The 20,371-nt window shown below is 45.2% G+C and overlaps 1 protein-coding gene across 1 annotated transcript in view; it reads left to right on the forward strand.

Moving 5' to 3' along the window:
- Positions 1–20,371, forward strand: part of FAT3 (FAT atypical cadherin 3) — a 374,334-nt gene that overhangs the window by 153,391 nt on the left and 200,572 nt on the right. The window lies entirely within an intron of this gene.

Here is a 20,371-nt window from a genome sequence, read left to right on the forward strand (position 1 = left end):
GAAAGTTAGCCTCTTAGGTCCTGAATGTAACTAAATGTAAATTCACAAAATTGTATCAGTAGCAGCATAAACTACTACAAATAAAAAAATACTGATTGAACAGGCACTTGAGAGAGATGTACATGATGTCTCAATTATAGATGTCTGAGTTACATGCTGCCATGTGGGAGGTTTCATGAGGACATACTCTCTCTGTTGTGGTGTGTTAACCCAGGTGCAATAGTGCTAGGCTCGCAACATTCATTCACATGGAACCTCCAGAACTGAACCCGTTCATAATTTGAAGACTTAGGGCAAAATCCTAATTTGCACTGGAACAGGCACACTGAATCCAGCGCAAAGTAGGTGTGGGTGGGGTGCAACTCAGAGTAAGGGGATTTTATTCCCCTTACCCCGTGTCGTCCAGCAGCCAATCCTATGGGGCGACTTGAATCTACACCCGCAGTTTCACAGGTGTAAATCCAAGCTGCCCATGTAATGCTAGTCGGGATGGGCAGGAGGTCTGGTCTAGAGGGTAGAGCCTCCGTTTGCCTGAAGATAACATCTGCAGGTCGCCAGTTCAAGGCCACCGGCACCGTGTGACCTTGAAGCAGCTGACAAGCTGAGCCAAGTTATTCCATCTGCTCTGAGTGTGGGAGGATGGAGGCCAGAATGTTGCGACCAGATCAGAAAGAAACATCTGAATGTTGTGGTTTCTTGAAAGATAGAACCTTCTTTCCTACGGGGATTTAATTAGCCTGCCTATGTGAACCGCCTTGAATAAAGTCCAAGGAGAAATCTGAGGACCAAGAAAGGCGGAATAGAAATACCTATATTATTATTATTTGGATCCAGCCTGTGTTACCATGGACAGTCCCCCCATCTCAGGCCCGTTCAGCCCAATGTTCTGCCTCCCCCCACCTAAAAACCCCTACCCCGCCTCCGTTACACGCTTCTGCCACCCTCTCCCACCACCTGCACCAGCCCGCCCAGCACGGCACAAACTTACCCCATATTGGTACAGGTCTGGCACTGCTAGGCCAGCGCATGTCCTCGTGCTGGCCTAGCCTGCTCCCAAGTAGCTGTGAACATGCTTTATGACCTGTTTACGACACTCGGGAGCTGGTGCAAGGGCCCCTCTGGAGGGGGGTAGGATTGCGCTGCCCCACTCTGTATATCGTTCCACTCTGAATATCATTCCAGAGTGGAAGTAGAAAGTACATCTCCCGTGGCGGAAATGCTCACATTCCCCCTTTGAGTAAGAATTAGAAATCTGAGAAGAGGGTGCAGAAACACACACACTACCTTACTTCCTTGGATTATCTATGTTATAAAAGAATGCTATGTTTGAATAGCAACTTAATTTCAGTGGACACTTACATGCATATATGAAGGTACTAATTGGTTCCAAAATCTTTATGATACTTCTGTTTGGCAAATTTCTCACATCTTAGCTCTCTGAATGGATCGGATCCTTATTTTTTTTCCCCTTTAAGAAAACTTTTGGACTGCAGATGTTTCTTTAAGGCAGGGAAAAGAAGATGCATGGCAAAAATAAGACCTGTCGTGACAATAAAAATGCATTGGGCCAGTCTCCTGTCCTCTTAAATTGCCAGACCTCAAAGCAGAAGTGACTGCATCATAGAGGGGGAAATGACAGTTATTTGTGCACTGAATGTCTTGGAATGTTTCAGGTTTAAAAGGTTTATTTTTCTGTACTCTATCAAATGGTGGGCCATTCATGTCTTGTTTTACAAGCCCTGGTTGGATCTTTGTGAAAGGCAGTTGTTATCCACTTTTCCTAGCGCTATGGTGAACTTGAGCAGAGCTATTTTTGCAGCAATTCTGTGCGTCTCGCTAGGGAGTCCAGTCTCACAAGTAAAGAAAGAACCAGTTTATTCTTGGAGGAATAAAGACTTAGGATGGATCTGATCTGTTAAGAGAAGGTTAGTAAACCACAACATATATTTTACTTAATTTCTACCATGCTTTCTCTCCCTGAAGGGCATTCAAAGTAGCTTACAACATAAAATTACAGTAAAAACCAGGGATGGATGACTCAAATTGCAAACACGTGTTTCCCAGACTTGTACATACTCGAGACACACGTGTTTTGAAACCGGAAGTGACTCAGAAGTTTTTCTCAGGAACAAGTAGGGATAAGTGAATGGGGGTAGGTGGGTTCATCACTGGGTTTTGTAAGAAACTGATCAGCGCTTTCTGCATTTGAAGAACAGTAGAGCTTTTGTTTACAGATTTGTGGGGACATCAGGGGAGTGTTAAAAGAAAACTCCAACACACACACACACACACACACACACACACACACACACACACACACACAGTCCACTGCCTGCAGCTCTGGTTATTTTTCCCCTGTGGAACCACTCCTGACTCGTTTATTGAAAAGGCTCTGACTTGAACCAGAGTCCCAAAAAGACTCTGGCCGAGTCTCAAAGGCCATTTATTAAGACTCATGTATGAGTCAAGACAAAGGGGGAAGGGACTCAAAACCCGACTCGAGTTTCACCACGGTGGATTGGCATATCCCTGGTAAAAACCATAAATGTTAAAAATCTGCTCAAAACAAGGCAGCATTAAAAATATCAAATTAAAAAGTAAACAAACACAACTACATAAACTATTAGTATTATTATTATTATCAGTATTTATATACTGCTTTTCAACAGAAGTTCACAAAGCAGTTTACAGAGAAAAATCAAATAATAAACTAGCAGCAATCACTGTCAAAAGGGGCAGACCCATATAAATCTAACCAATATAAAAACCCACAATATCCAATATTAAAAGGAACTGGTCTTAGAAGTCTAATCTAAATAGCAATGACTTTAGGCCCTGTCAGAAAGCCAACTGGAACCCAAGTGGTTAATGGATGTAGTAAGTGTGGATGGAATAAATTCAAGTACATAGATACTTGAAATGCAGAAGGAATTCCACCCCCAAATATATTTTATATTCTAGACAACAGATTTCCTTCAAAGTATTCATTGGCAGTTATAAATTTTCCCACTCTGTGTGTGTTTCCAATACATCAGTTTTGTTGGATTCTATTGCATGTGTATTTCCACCAGAAGCTGCACTTTTTCATGGATTTTGCAGTCTTAAAACTGCGTAATCACGTATTCCCAAGCATGTACCTTTTGCTCCAAATTGCACTGCATTATGGGATCTATATTCTTGAAAGTAAACAGTTGCTGTTTGGTAGAAAATGTGCTTACAGAAAAGTTGCAACTTAATCTGTAGTCTTGTAGCATCTGTAATGTTGTGTTATTTTCCAAGTTTTTTTTCCCTTTGTACTACTAAACCATAACAAAGGGTTTATTCCAACAAACAGTATATAAGCAACAAGTTAAACTAGTGCAAGATGTCTGATGAAAGCATCATGGATTTTAGTAAGAGTTGAGAAAATTTGGAAACATTTGCTACAATCACTCTGAACTCCATGATTTTTATACGTTGCAGAAGTAGCCTTAGGGCACAATCCTAACCAGCAGTTATGCCAGCATAGGAGGCCCTAGAGGGTCGCAAACGTGCCGTAAAGCACATTTGCGCCTCTGTGGGTGGGAGCTGCGTTGGTGCATTTAGATGCGCTGATGCGCGGAGGCAGGCAGAAGCCTCCACAGCAGCTCCTGCACCGCCACTTGTGTCGGCACGCTTGTGCCGACACAAGCGGCAAAGGTAGGCATGGGGGCAGGGAGGGGGTGGGGGGCATTTCTGGGCAGGGGAGGGCGGGAGATGGGCGGCCCCAGGGGCGGGCGCGCGGGGAGCCGGGGCAGGGCTGGGACCCAGCGGTTATACCGGATCCCAACCCCCATCCCCAGACAGAATGGAGTGGCTTCTAGCCGCTCCGCTCTCCTCTGACTTGCACCACCTCCAGATGTGGCACAGCTCTGAGGATACCCATTGGGGTGCACAGCCCTTACCCAGGGGTAAGGGGAAGAGCTTCCCCTTGCCCGTGGCTGAACCGCTGCACCCAATGAACCTGCGTTAGATGCAGCGCAAGCCTCCTGGCTTGCCTGCTTCAGCGCAGGTTTGGATTGCACCCTTAGATCATATCAGGAGGAATTACTTTAAAAAACATAAGACAACTAAAATTAACAAACACAAACCAAGAAAAGCTTGAACATACAGTAACACAATTACCAAATCTAGAACATAGAACAGACAAGGAAAAGAAAATAAATAAAAACAGATATTGAAAGTTATGCAGCAAGTGTGGAATCCTATATCTAATTTACTTTGCTTTTCTGCAAAATCGTATAACATATGGGCAGTGCAATCCCAACTTGCGCTGGAACAGGCAGGCCAGTTGGCCTGCACTGTATCCAGCGCATGTTTCAGGCTGTCTGAGGCTCGGCCCAAGGCAAGGGAAAAAACGCCTGGGGAGCTGAAGCACCCCAATGGGGCTACTTGGATCTGCGCCACCTGAAGAGGTGGTGAAAATCCAAGCAGCCCAGGCTGGCCAGGAACAGGGTTAGAATCCGCCTCCTGCTCCCCACCTGCCCGCCCTCCCTCCGACCTGGAATGCTTCCCTCCTCTCTCCTCCCCACCTTCTCATGCCTCCCCCCCGACCCCCAGGGCCCATTTTAGCTTGGGGAGGCCGGCAGGTGTCCTTGCCCTGGCCTCCTCACCTCAAAAGGAGGTGCCTTACAGCACATTTGCAACTCTCCTGTGATTTGCACAAGATTGTGATGCACAAGAGACTTGCATCTTGTGCATCACCTCTTGTGATGCACAAGAGACTTGCATCAGCCCAGCACTGGGTCAGGATTGCACTCTAAGTGTCACATAAACTGTCTATTGGTTATTTCTAAAATACGTTCTCAAATTGTTTAGAAAAACTTTCTTCCTCACTTTATCAATTTAAAAATTCCTCTCTATCATTTGATTGTCCATTCTTTATTTTATTAAAAAAAAATTATCTCTGTATCTACTCTTCAAATCCATAATTCATTAGATCAGTTTTCCTCTTCACACACAGGATGTCCATGAATTGTTTCCAATTATCCATAAAAGTCTTTACTGACTTCTGTTTAAGTCAGAATTTAAATTTAAATTCTGTTTAAATTTATCCATTTCAGCGAAGTCCAATATCTTTACCCAACATTCTTCAACTGAAGGTAGCCCTGAAACCTTCCAGTACTTCATATACATGAGAAACTACTTTTGACAAAACTGATATATCCAACTCTGCATTTTTCCATGGTGGCCTTGTTACCAAAAAGGGCTGTTTTGGTTTAGGCGAATTAGTACACTACCCTTTTGGAACTTCAGGATCGCAGGCTAGATAACGAGACGGCATAATGCAGAGAAATTCCCTTTTAGCTTGAAAAGAGACTGAGAGAAAGATAACTTTCAGTAAAAGATTATATTGTTATTACAAAGCACACAGGTAAACATAATGCACATGAAAAATGATGAGCCTTGGTCCTAGTACTTGCATCTAGTGTACCTAGCTTATGGTGGTTGCATGCAGAGTGTATTTGGTGCATCCGAGAAGATTAGAAAAAGGGAAAGATTTTAGGGAAGGATTTTAGGGGTCCCTGGTCCGCATAACCCAGTTGTTAGCTAAAGATGGGGAGAGAAGGGACAAAAAGGAGGGGGGGGGGAGAAAGGAAGGAGTTCCAGACGCGATATAGTTACCTGTCTTGTAGAGCTGTTGGATGGGGGGGGGGGAAGTCCTGTGTAGGACCCTCTGACCCAACACAGCCTGTTGGTCCTTGGAGGGGGGGAGCAGAGAGAGAGAGACCATGTGGCCAGAGCCTCTCTCTTAAAAGGGTTTTTTCTGTGACTGAAATGGGCTGGGCGCTGAGCTGGGGAAAACTGCCACCCACCAGGGTGTTTTGGGGTCCAGATGTCCCTTATCAGCAGAATTCAATGTGTCGAATGGCTGGCTTTCTACCTGAGGGACCTTTGCTGGTTACACAATAACCAGTAAATATAGCAGCTCAGGAAGGCAATTCCAGTTTGCATAGAGCACTTAAGCAGAGATGAGTTAAGACAATACAAAGAATAGGCTATACTTAAACAATGATTTAAGACGCTAGACTCCTTCCTCTGGAGGTGCATGCCGACTTGTTTTGCATACACAGTGATTGGATCAGGAGACACTTTTGCATATATCTCTTAAAACAATACAGTGCATACATTGACCTCCAGGGAAATGGGGGTTGTGTAATCCATGTGCTTGTGGTTTTGACCAGGGTTTTTGGAAAAGTGTGCTGGGAGAAGTGTGTCCTGTGTTTTGAGGTTTGGCCTGCATGAGTTTTAGTCCATAATACATAACTAGATATAAAATCACAACTTAAAAGGGGATTTTCACGTAACAGCCTGGCTCTATGGGGTAGGAGCATAGCTCAGTTGTGTATGCAGAAATATTGCTTTTGTTCTTGCTAGTTAAGACAGTACAATTCAGAAGCATACTGGAGTTTCCATCGGAGCTTCTGCAGGTCACCTTTAACAAGACAGATTCTCTAACCATTTGATTCAAAGGGCAGAGGCAGCAATCATCATGTCTGCTCATTTGAGAGATTCTGACAAAGGACAAATTCATTATCATCGTTTAAGACAATGCTGTTCAAAGCAGCCCTGACAGTGATATCCACCACTGCTTTGCAATATTATTTATAGCTGCGGAGCCTGTGAGTAACCCATAAATGTCCCATAGTGATTAGTTAAATTGGGGCTTTCTGTAGATACCTTTCTTTGTTTCAACAGCTCAGTTTTTACTGCAACTCCATTGTGCTTTCAGAATAGTCCTGAGTCATCCATTGGGGAACTTGGGTCCACGACACCTCCCAGAACTGCCTCCCCATGCCATGAATTCACCCTCTGCCTAGCTAAACCAGGCTGGGGAAATGTGATGATGGAACTTCTTCTTGACCCAAAGTGTGTTTTCTCCAACCCAGCGTGCCTAGGTGGCACAGATCAGTAGTACAGCAGAGGGGTGGTGGCACTGTAAATACAGCAGGTGCTGAAACATGCCCTGTAAGCGGCTCGTCCCACTCACTGTTGGAGCCATTGGGGCACAGGCTGAATGCCTGCGCATTGTCGTCACTGCACCAATGGCTCTGACAGTGAGTGGGAACGGCTGCTTACAGGGCACGGGGTGGTGCCTGCGGCACTTACCATGCCGTCCCCCTTTTGGCCACGCTACTGGAACTGAGAGCCGAAATGTTTCAGGGAGAAGTTACTGCTCAGTCAACAAGGCCAGGTCAACCGCTTGGTGAAGGCCGAGCTCTTCTTATTAGTTCTAGACCTGACTAATCCAGAGTTGTGCCACCTGTTGGTCATAGGGGCAGGTGCTACTTTAGCCGGTGTTTTCTTCCAGGTCTAAAAAGTGGTTTCATGCTGTAGCCCTAGGTAGCTCACTGACTAAGCCACTGCCTGTGGGAAGAGCCATGTGACAGGAGCAGGACTGACTTCCTGATCTGGTTCTTTTTATCTGCTCTTTTCCTGAACTGGAATAGTACTTTGGACATGGTTTGCTGACTGCCCTGCTGTCCCTGTGGAAGCATCAGTGGAGGGTAATGCCAGTAGAACTTGGCAGAATGGCCATCAAGCAAAGCATGAGGGGGCCTGTTGGTCTATCCAAGAAAGGATGGTGTAAATTCAAAAGTGTCTTCCTCCCGCCAGCTCAGAATGAAAGCAACTTTATTTAAGCATATTTTATAAGCCTCATTGAAGATCTGAGTAGTGAAAAGATGGCAAATACATATGCTAAGCCAGTAAGTCAGCCTTCAGCCCATGAGATTGCCAGCTGGAGCCCCTAACAGCCAGGCCTTGTTATGAAGGCGTGTTTGACAACTGCATGGTTGGAGAGAAAAGGTCCTGATCTTTGTTCTGAAGCTTGGGAAAAAAATAATTGTTTTTCTCAAACTTTCTGAACTTGGAATCCCCCATGTAAACTTACTTGACGCGTGGCATCTCATCTCAACACCAGTAATGTGTTCACCATATGTGTGGGGGTTCTCATGTGCAGTTTTGTGCAGTCTCTGTGGCATGTAGGTGGGGGTACATTCTGGCATGATTGTTCATGATCCCCTCCTAAAGTCACAAACAGGAAAATTGCTGCAGTGCCCAACCGTAAGTAAGTAAGGTCCCAATCCTATCTAACTTTCCGGTACCAGTGCAGCCGCAATGTAGCCCCAAGGTAAGGGAGCAAATGTTCCCATACCTTAAGAAGGACTCTATCCCCACACTACAGGATGCAGTACACACCCCATTGGCATGACTGCACCGACACTGGAAAATCAGATAGGATTGGACCCTAAGTGTTCTGGTGCTTCATAATTAGACCTATTCTTGGATATATATTTGGGGTGAGATTCAAAAAATTGCTCCTTTTTTTCTCTCTATCAGTGCTAGTTTTGGAAATACAGTATACCCGCTTTAGATGTGGGTGTACAGACAACTAGTTAGCATCCAGGATGTCTATGCTGTATCTCCAAAACTAGAGCAGATAGGGCAAAACGGATGCCATTTTTGGAATCGGTGCCCCAAATATATCCAGAAATAGGTCTAACTTTTAAGGCACCAAAATGTGTGTTGGGCTGTGCTATTAGAACAAAATGACTGCTTTTCCTAAATTTTCATGTCCCAAAGCAAATTGGGATGATGGGGCAGCAGGGATATAGTCACCCTTGTAAGCTCAAGGGGGATCAATGGTGGTTCTCTACTGGAGGTATTCAATAAACCCAGGCCTTGGCTGGTGGATTAAGAAGACTTCAAATGCCTTCAGATCCCAACCTTCCCTGTAACTTAAAGGGAAGGTTAAAACCAACTTCTGCCCTGCCCATACATGTACACTTTTGATCCCTGTTGCGTATATGCAACATTGGGCAGAAATGGCTTAATGAAAGAATGCTTCAGGAATCCCACAGTTTGAAACAATCTGTCCCATAGCCTGAGAACCACTGCTGCTGCGTGTCCTAAATTGTAAGTAACTAAAGGGATTTTAAAATAATCATAATATATAACACTGGTTTCTTTGTTTGATTTGTACGCTGCTTTTCTCCCCATAGGACACTCAGAATGAAAATACAAAAATACTCTAAAAAAACATTACAAAACCTCATTAAAACATCATTACAGCATCACAAATGATTGTGATTTTCAAAGGAGGCCAGCAGAATAGAATATCACATTCAGTTTTAAGAGCTGGCTGAATGTTTAAGAGCACTGGGTTTTGTTCTTTCAACAGTTAACGGATAAAGTACAGTAAATACACAACCTGCTATTATTAGCCCTGTCATGCTCGATTTATTCTGCTCCATGGACTGTGTCAGCTATTAAGTGCTGTTCCCGGGCTTCTGAACCATGCATGATGGCACCTCCCTCATCTATGCAGTCCTCTTTTATCAATGCATGTCATCACGGCATATATCATTTATCTAATTTTTCTCAGACCAAGCACGGGGCAATCATTCCTTCCTGCTGAGAAGAGATACTGGGAAGAGCAGGGTTCACCGAAATCCTGACACACACTGGGAGAGCACAATAAGTGTTGAAACCTCTGTGTTTCTGCTGCTGACCATAGCACTCTCTGCTTTGTCGTCCATAAATCAATTTCTTGATTTCAGAAAGTGTTTTCAGGAAAAATGAACAAGCGCATCGGTAAAGCAGCTACCACGTTTTCCAGACTCACAAAGAGAGTCTGGTCCAGCAAGAAGCTGACGGAACATACCAAGATCCAGGTCTACAGAGATTGCGTCCTGAGTACACTTCTGTACTGCAGCGAGTCATGGACTCTTCACCCACAACAGGAGAGGAAACTGAACGCTTTCCACATGCGCTGCCTCCGACGCATCCTTGGCATCACCTGACAGGACAAAGTTCCAAACAACACAGTCCTGGAATGAGCTGGAATCCCTAGCATGTATGCACTGCTGAAACAGAGATGCCTGCGTTGGCTCGGTCATGTTGTGAGAATGGATGATGGCCGGATCCCAAAGGATCTCCTCTATGGAGAACTTGTGCAAGGAAAGCGCCCTACAGGTAGACCACAGCTGCGATACAAGGACATCTGCAAGAGGGATCTAAAGGCCTTAGAGTGGACCTCAACAGGTGGGAAACCCTGGCCTCTGAGTGGCCCGCTTGGAGGCAGGCTGTGCAGCATGGCTTTTCCCAGTTTGAAGAGACACTTGGCCAACAGTCTGAGGCAAAGAGGCAAAGAAGGAAGGCCCATAGCCAGGGAGACAGACCAGGGACAGACTGCACTTGCTCCCGGTGTGGAAGGGATTGTCACTCCCGAATCGGCCTTTTCAGCCACACTAGACGCTGTGCCAGAACCACCATTCAGAGCGCGGTACCAGAGTCTTTCGAGACTGCAGGTTGCCAACAATGAATGCATACCTGCTATTCTGATGTCCTGCTTAAGAGCATGAGTAGTCAGTGGCAGACCTTCCATTCATTCTATAGGGCAAATCCCCCGGGCCCGCCTTTCAAACCCTGTAGAAGTCCCTCTGAGGCTCCCAGCAGGGTTGAAAACTGTGCTTCTGGTTTTCCGGAAGCACAATTTAAAGAGTTGGGGAACTTCAGAGAGGCTTCCCTGATGCGTCCTGAAGTCGTGCGAGGCTCTGTGAGCTCCAGGTAAGTGGGGGGGGGGAGGAATTGGATTTGTGCACGGGGGAAGTGATATCCTGCTGGGGGCGCCATCACAGAACTTTGCCCTGGGGCACGGGGCTGAGGAGGTCTGTCACTGTGAGTAGATCAAGCTCTTTGTTTGTTGGTGAATTTCTCTCTTGCCTTTCAGTTAGAGCCAGCACAAGACTTACTGATGCAGTATGCTAAATGCTGCGCCCTCTTACCTAATGAAGTGCCAACCTTTGCTCCTCCCACTCAACAATATTTTCACTCTGTTCTTTCCTTCCCTCCACATTTCCTCTTCCTCTCTGTCCCCCTCTTCCTTTTTTAATCCCTAAGAACATAAGAAGGGTCCTGCTGGATCAGGCCAAAGGCCCATCTGGTCCAGCTTCCTGTATCTCACAGTGGCCTACCAGATGCCTCAGGGAGCACACAAGAGACCTTCAATGCCACCTCCTTGCATCTGGCATTCTGAGACAGTCTGCTTCTAAAACCAGGTTTCACATACCCATCGTGTCTTGTAACCTGTGATGGACATATCCTCCATAAATCTGTCCAATCCCCTGTTAAAGGTATCTAGGCTAAACGCTGCCATCACATCCTGTGGCAAGGTGTTCCACAGACTAATTACATGCTTGGTAAAGAAATCCAGGAAGGAGGAGGAGGGGCAGTGGAGATGAGTAGGTGGACAGAGATAGATGCCTCGTACCAGTCTGCTGCCTGAGGCAACTGCTTCAGTTGGTGTCATGGATGGACTGGTCATGTCCATCCCACAGGTTCCCCAGCTTGGCGTGCAAAACATGCACGTTATCCTGCGGCTGTCCCACTGGTTTTATTGAATTGCTATGGTCTCTCTTGCTCAATTTATCATATTTTAATCCCACATTTCTGCCATTTTTGGAACTAAAAGCAGCATCCGAAGGGTTCCCAGGCAGTCATCAACTCCAGGTACTGGCCAGACCTAGACCTGCATGACTTCAGCAAGGTGTTTGGAACATGAACTTTCAAGCCATGAAGGGGGGGGGGGTTATGCTTAATTTTAAATCTGTATTTTTGATGCACTGGCAACAGTTAGTTGAAGAGTGGCATGTAATTCAAATAAATAAACACAAGAAAAATAAATGTGAACACTATAAAAAATCAATATAAAATAGCAGAAAGCAGCAGTTGTAATAGAAGAGAACAATAAAACAAACATTGAACGCAGCTACAAAGATGTTGGAGTTATTTGACAAATAAACGAAGCTTTAAGATAAGCCATCAGATTTGGCGTCACATGAGCTTCTCTTGGTGTCAAAAGGCATTTCCTATATTGGGCACCACAACTGGGAAAACCTTTTTCCTGTTCACCATCTTTGGAATTCAGAGCAAGGACTTACTTTTCATCCAAATGGATTATTTCCCAGAACCCTTGATAATATTATAGTGGATTCTGGGACAGACTCATTTTCTGTGCAAAGCTTACTGTGCTGGACTGGCCATGATGCGGACACATGGAAAAATGTGTATGAATAAGTCTGCAGTGTGCATATAAAACATGCAATCAAATGGGCAGCCCTGAGTGGGCAATCAAATGGGCAGCCTCAGACAGGCTGAGTGCCCTGCGCTTTATCCAGCACTAGGTAGGTGCCAGCTGGAGAGCAACTCAGAGTAAGAGGATATTTTTCTCTTTGTCCCATGTCATGCCCCAGCTACCCCTGTGGGGCTACTTGAATCTGCACCCACAGAATTGTTGGCACAAATCCATGCTTTCCAGTGTAATGCTGAGCTGGAGTCTGACCAAACAAGAAGCTGACAGAACATACCAAGATCCAGGTCTACAGAGCTTGCGTCTTGAGTACACTTCTGTACTGCAGCGACTCATGGACTCTTCGCACACAACAGGAGAAGAAGCTGAACGCTTTCCACATGCGCTGCCTCCGACGCATCCTCATTATCACCTGGCAGGACAAAGTTCCAAACAACACAGTCCTGGAACGAGCTGGAATCCCCAGCATGTATACACTGCTGAAACAGAGACGCCTGTGTTGGCTTGGTCATGTCGTGAGAATGGGCGATGGCCGGATCCCAAAGGATCTCCTCTATGGAGAACTTGTGCAGGGAAAGCGCCCTACAGGTAGACCACAGCTGCGCTACAAGGATATCTGCAAGAGGGATCTGAAATGAACCTCAACAGATGGGGAACCTTGGCCTCTGAGCATTCTGCTTGGAGGCAGGCTGTGCAGCATGGCCTTTCCCAGTTTGAAGAGACACTTGGCCAATAGACTGAGGCAAAGAAGGAAGGCCCATAGCCAGGGAGACAGACCAGGGACAGACTGCACTTGCTCCCAGTGTGGAAGGCATTGTCACTCCCGAATTGGCCTTTTCAGCCACACTAGACAGTGTTCCAGAACCACCATTCAGAGCGCAGTACCATAGTCTTTCGAGACTGAAGGTTGCCAACAACAGCTGAGCTGGTCGGGAGAGGGGTTAGGCACCCCCCTCCCTGCCTCCATTCCCGCCACCCTTTCCTATCTCTCACATGAGCCTCCCTTGGCTGGCATGCTCAGTCCGTGGATTTGGTGTCTGTGGGCTGGCGCAGGAGACCTACACCAGACTAGCCTGATCAAAAGGAGGTGCGAATGTGCTTTATGGTACATTTGCAACTTTTCTGGGCCAGCACATGGGACCTGTGCCTGCCAAAGTCAGAGCCAGGATTGTACCCTAAGGCACATAATATTGAATCATTTTTTAAAAAGGTTTTGTTTGTTTCCTGAAGCTGAAATAGAAACCCACTTAAAAACAGTTTGGCATTTGGTGCCTGCTTTGCATAGAAGCTTTTAAAATGACTCCCCCTTGGGGCTGTATGCTTTGAAGAAATTATCATCTTTTTACTTTAGAGTTCATCCCTTCCTACTGCTTTGTTTATTTCATCCCCAAAACTCACCATTCCCCTGCCTCTTATATCACAAGTTGCTGCTGGGATGAACCTGAAGTCTCAAGGGCAGTCTTACGGCTACAGGTGAAGATTAAGCAAGAAGGGACAGCTGATTTCTTAAGTAGTAATAATCAATTTTTCATGCTAACTTCCTTAGTAAGGGAAAACAGAGCAGTGGGTGGCGGGAAGCTAGAAGATGTGTTCGTTCAGCAGAATTTCTTAGTGCTTTTCACACTTTTCTCCAAGGTATCACTTTTTAAAAATGTGGCCTGCAAATCACCTACAGCCTTAAATATTTCATTATGTGTAGCATACTATCAGTCTGGAAAATGAGGTTCCAGTAGAGTATATCATTACTTTTCAGCAACTGGAGTATTTTAAATGAAAAGTCCACTGCTTCTCCTGTGGGGCCTGGTCTAAATGTCAGGTCACTTGGGAATAAACGAGAGCGAAAGAGAGAAGCTTTGAGAGAAGCATCAGGCAGATGCACTAGAGCAGTGGTTCCCAAACCCCTACAGGGGAGTTGGGAACCAGGTAAGTACGTAATTGCGTGGGCAGGGTGGGGAGGGGGCAGTGACGGTGCTGCAGCGACTGCATCTCCGAGGCTACCAAGGGCCTTGTTTCCCTTAAGGTGGAATACTCTGGTTCCAGTTCCCGTGGTGGATCACGACCCACCACTTTTGGAACCGCTGCACTAGAGGGCAACGCTCTTTCATTTTGTTGTGCAGAAGGGAGAATTTTGGTAGGTGCAGCTTTTTTCTTACATTCACAGTATTGTGACATGAAACCTGCATCTACCAAAAATGTCCCTTCTGTATGTCTGTGAAAGGCACATGAGCCTTGTCCTGTAGTACAGGGGTCAGCAGACAGTAGATTGTGGCGCACCTTTGGACCACTGACCAACCTCCAGGGCAGGAGGTCTGGTCTAGAGGGTAGAGCCTCCGTTAGCCCGAAGATAACATCAAAAGGTCGCCAGTTCGGGGACACCGGCAGCTCCCGAACGGATGAGAATGGTGAGACCTTGAAGCAGCTGACAAGCCGAACTGAGTGATTCCACCTGCTCTTGGTGTGAGCAAGAAGCGTCTTGGCTGCCTCCATGTGAGAGATGGAGCTGCTGGTCAGCCTGCGTGGGAGAACTGGAGGCCAAAAGTGAGACCAAACCAGGAAGATCCATTCTGCAATGTTGTTGGTTCTTGAAAGAGAGAACCCCTATGATTGTAAAAATCCTCTTGAGGGATTTAGAAATGCTTGCGTATGTAAACCGCCTTGAATAAGGTCAGAGGAGTAATCTGATGACCAGAAAGGCAGTATATAAATACCGAGGAGTAGTAATAGTAGTAGTAGTAGTTATTATTCTGATGGGTCAGCAAGTGCCTGCAGGTTGCTGAGATTATTGCAAATAATGTTATAATTAGGACATGGTCCTTGTTCTGAATTAAAGCATTTTTCATGTTCTCTAGCAAGAGAGCAATCACTCAGTGCAAATGTATAGCGTTTATGCGGTGCTTCAGAGTAGATCAGGGCCAAAATCCATCACACCCAGTTTCACGACCCCATTCACGGGCTGCAAAACCCTGTGAGGTAGATCAGAGTTATTATCTCCACACTGCTTGTGGGGGCTGCAGTTGAGTGAGAGTGGCATGCCCGAGGCTGCTTAGCAAGTCATGGAAGAGCTTCAGATCAGGGACTCTCTGATGCGTAGCTCAGGGCCAAACTGTGCGACACTAAATGTGTTGTGTGGGCTGCTAAAATTTGCCTCTACAGAGCGGCAGTTTAACCCTCAGAATGCCACGTGCTACAGTTATGTATTTTGTAGGGTTAAATTGCTAAATTTTAATTGTTAAATTAGATGCTTTCTGCTTTTGTAATTAATGAGTTTGAAAACCATGGAGCTAAATAAGTGGTAAACCAGTGGTGGTGACAGTGTCTTAAGGCCAGACTAGTCTTGAGTTTAACTATATTACATACCCTTTCATTAATATTAATTGCAGAGGGGTTGTTGATTGAGACCTTGTGGTGTGTGTGTGTGTGTGTGTGTGTGTGTGTGTGTGTGTTATGTTTTCCTGCACTGGAACTCAGAGAAAAATCCCCTGCACATCCCTTACACATCCCAGGGAGTGAAGCTGGTATTGTTACCAGTACTGTACTGTTAAGAACATAGTAAATAATGTCCATCTCTCTCTCTCTCTCTCTCTCTCTCTCTCTCTCTCTCTTTCTGTGTGTGTGTGTGTGAGAGAGAGAGGGTGGGGGAGCAGTCTATTTTTGTTGGAACTTCATGGAAGGGAGAAAGGGTTACCTCTCCCCCCCATGTCACAGCCCCAATCTAGATACCCTCTCCCTGTTGCTGCTGTTTTTAAAAGGTAGAGAAATAATATGTTTAAAGTCATATCTATTTTGACACAAACTCACCTGCCTCATCTGCGCTTTTCTAAAACAACTGTTGTTGTGCCACTGTACAATGAAGACATCATTTTCTTCCTTGTCTGTAGGGCACTGAAGGTGACATTCTAGGGCTTATATGATTCTGCAAATCAGAGGCAATGATTGCAATACTCCCTCCTGGTCTTAAAAGAAAATCCTATTGCCATTTTCTAAATAGGGGTAAAATCCAAGCAGACAAAAGTGCTTTGAAGCTACCAGATATTGCAGCCAAAAACCTTTCATTGCATTTTTTTTTTAAATCGGAGTTGCTTCATGCCCAGAAGTTCCCATTTAAAAAAAAAAAGAGGGATATACACACTCATTATACATAAATGGTGAGGAGGTGGAGAGGGTTGCTAGTTTCAAATTCCTAGGTATTTACATCACAGAGGACCTCTCATGGACTATTAACACCAGCATGTTGATTATAAAGGCGTAAAAGCAATTATATTTTCTGAGGAAACTTGGGAGGTTAAATTTGTCACAGCAGCTGCTTTTGTCTTACTATCGTTGCACCATATCTTGGTGTGGTACAAAAATTGCTCTGCAGGGGACAAAAAAACTCTGCAGAGAATTGTTAAGATCATGCAGCACATCATCAACATTCATCTACCAGCTTTGGAGGACATCTATACATCTCGCTGTCTGCAGAAGTCACATAGTATTCTGAGAGACCCCTCCATCTGGCTCATAAGTTCTTTGAACTGTTGCCTTCGGGTAGATGATGCAGAACTATTAGAGCAGCACCACATGACTCCTGAACAGTTTTTATCCCACAGCCATAATTACGTTGAATAAGGCAGTATAGTTGTTACCATGCTCCTGGGCATTATGGTCTGTTATACTGTTTTTATATTATGATGCATAAGAACATAAGAACAGCCCCACTGGATCAGGTCATAGGCCCATCTAGTCCAGCTTCCTGTATCTCACAGCGGCCCACCAAATGCCCCAGGAAGCACACCTGATATCAAGAGACCTGCATCCTGGTGCCCTCCCTTGCATCTGACAGCCCATTTCTAAAATCAGGAGGTTGCACATACACATGGCTTGTAACCCGCAATGGATTTTTCCTCCAGAAACCTGTCCAATCCCCTTTTAAAGGCAACCAGGCCAGATGCCGTCACCACATCCTGTGGCAAGGAGTTCCACAGACCAACCACATGCTGAGTAAAGAAATATTTTCTTTTGTCTGTCCTAACTCTCCCAATACTCAATTTGAGTGGATGTCCCCTGGTTCTGGTGTTATTTGAGAGTGTAAAGAGCATCTCTCTATCCACTTTATCCTTCCCATGCATAATTTTGTATGTCTCAATCATGTCCCCCCTGATGCGTCTCTTTTCTAGGCTGAAGAGGCCCAAACGCCGTAGCTTTTCCTCATAAGGAAGGTGCCCCAGCCCAGCAATCATCTTAGTCACTCTCTTTTGCACCCTTTCCATTTCCACTATGTCCTTTTTGAGATGTGGCGACCAGAACTGGACGCAATACTCCAGGTGTGGCCTTACCATCGATTTGTACAACGGCATTATAATATTAGCTGTTTTGTTCTCAATACCTTTTCTAATGATCCCAAGCATAGAATTGGCCTTCTTTACTGCCGCCGCACATTGAGTCGACACTTTCATTGACTTGTCCACCTCCACCCCAAGATCTGTCTCCTGATCTGTCGTAGACAGCTCAGAACCCATTAGCCGATATGTGAAGTTTTGATTTTTTGCCCCAATGTGCATGGCCTTACACTTACTGACATTGAAGTGCATCTGCCATTTTGCTGCCCATTTTGCCAGTCTGGAGAGATCCTTCTGGAGCTCCTCACAATCACCTCTGGTCTTCACCACTTGGAAAAGTTTGGTGTCATCTGCAAACTTAGCCACCTCACTGCTCACCCCTGTCTCCAGGTCATTTATGAAGAGGTTGAAAAGCACCGGTCCCAGGACAGATCCTTGGGGCACACCGCTTTTCACCTCTCTCTATTGTGAAAATTGCCCATTGACACCCACTCTCTGCTTCCTGGCTTCCAACCAGTTCTCACTCCACGAGAGGACCTGTCCTCTAATTCCCTGACTATGGAGTTTTTTCAGTAGCCTTTGGTGAGGGACCGTGTCAAACGCCTTCTGAAAGTCCAGATATATAATGTCCATGGGTTCTCCCGCATCCACATGCCTGTTGACCTTTTCAAAGAATTCTAAAAGGTGTGTGAGGCAAGACTTACCCTTACAGAAGCCATGCTGACTCTCCCTCAGCAAGGCCTGTTTGTCTATGTGTATTGAGATTCTATCTTTGATGAGGCATTCCACCATCTTACCTGGTATAGATGTTAGGCTGACCAGCCTATAGTTTTCCCGGTCCCCCCTCTTTCCCTTTTTAAAGATCGGTGTGACATTTGCTATCCTCCAATCTTCTGGCACTGTGGCCATTTTGAGGGACAAGTTGCATATTTTAGTCAAGAGATCAGCAACTTCGTTCTTCAATTCCTTAATAACTCTTCAGTGGATGCCATCAGGGCCCGGTGACATATTGATCTTTAATTTATCACTGAGGTCTGAAATATCTTCTCTTTTAACCTCTATCTGTCTTAATTTCTTGGTCAGGTGGGGCTGTTTGGGCAGCGATATCTGCCCGAGGTCTTCTGCTGTGAAGACAGATGCAAAGAACATATAGAATGCATGTTGTATAGAATGTTGTATAGAATGTATAGAATTCTATGCATGTTGTATAGAATATGTGGGTGAGTGTGTAGAGTGTGATTGTTGGAATTGTAGTATATATTTATGCTTTTATCTCTAAGGTGCATAAATTTCGTTGTGAGGTAGCACAATGACAATAAAGTTACTACTACTACTACTACTACTACTACTACTACTACTACTACAAATCAGTTTGGCACAGTGATAGTATTCAGCTTTTCAGAAATCACCCTGCAGTGGTTCTCAAACATTTAGCACCAGAACCCACTTTTTAGAATAAGAATCTGCCATGGCCCACCAGAAGTGATGTCATGCCTAGAAGTGACATCATCAATCAGGAAAATTTTTAACTCATACTAGGCTGGAGTCCTACCCATACTTACCCAGGAAAAAGTCCCATTACTGCAATAGCCTTATAAAAGTATAGACCTGTAATATTTCCCCAAATGCAGTCACATACCATGGTAGCATCTAGTCTACGATATTAAAAATAAAATATTGAAATGAATGGGGAACCTCCTGAAATTGGCTCGTGACCCACCTAGTGGGTCCCAATCCACAGTTTGAGAAACACTGCCCTAATGGATAGATTGTGCATAGGAAGGCTGCAAGAGTTCAAGTATACATTTGTAGGCTCCTGTGCAAGTGATGTCGTGAACATGTGGAGCTTGGCAGTGGAGCCATATAGTGCAACCCCCAGTTGAACTATCCACATGTTCTTTTTTTACCAAAGCCAATGTAACCCACTGAGAAGAATGCTCATCTTAGACCAGGGATGCCCTAACCCCGGCCCTGGGGCCACTTGCAGCCCTCGAGGACTCCCAATCTGGCCCTCAAGTGGCCCCAGTCTACAATGAGCCTCTGGTCCTCCAGAGACATGCTGGAGCCCGTGCTGGCCTGAAGCAACTGCTCTAAGTGTGAGGGCAACTGTTTGACCTCTCGCGTGAGCTGTGGGACAAGGGCTCCCTCCACTGCTTGCTGTTTCACATCTGTGATGCAGCAGCAGCAGCAAAAGAAAGGCTGACCTTTCTTTGTGCAAGGCCTTTTATAGGTCTTGAGCTATTGCAAGACCATCATTCATTCATAAGTTCCATCTCTAATATATTCATTTATGTAAATTTATTCAAATTTGAAATGTAAATTAATTCTTTTTTCCCATCCCCCGACACAGTGTCAGAGAGATGATGTGGCCCTCCTGCCAAAAACTTTGGACACCCATCTCTTAGACCATCTATTTTCAGTGTTTTTCATTTCATGTCACACTGACTTTCTCTATGGTCTTCACCTCTTGTGATGGCTCTTCCAGCTTTCAGGAGATTCTTCTGGGTTCTGTTGTGTTTCTAGGGCAACTGTCAGTCATAGCAAATTGTCTGTCCCTCTTCCTTCACCAGTGGAGGAAGAGGGACAGGCAATTCATTACTATAGGCAGTTGCCTTAGAAATAAAGTCACATAACCCAGAAGAGTTTTTCAGTGGTTTTCAACCACTATGCTTCAAACTTCTGTGGCATTCCATTGTACTATGGCACACTGGTTGAAAACCACTGTCCTAGACAGACTTTAGAACTCAAATTGCAGGACTTGGGCACCCCAGAGATGTGATTATGGCTGAAGCCCTTCTATCAGATTTGTGTCTCACCCACCAATAGTACAGGGTGGCTTACATACCTGTGCTTTTTTTCTCAAAAGTCTGTGAAATAGAATACAATGAGAGATGGTGACTGGTCCATGGTCACTCACTGTGGGAAAGGATGTAGCTCTGTG

The sequence above is a fragment of the Tiliqua scincoides genome, chromosome 3 (assembly GCF_035046505.1).
Source record: "Tiliqua scincoides isolate rTilSci1 chromosome 3, rTilSci1.hap2, whole genome shotgun sequence".
NCBI classification, from domain to species: Eukaryota; Metazoa; Chordata; class Lepidosauria; order Squamata; family Scincidae; genus Tiliqua; species Tiliqua scincoides.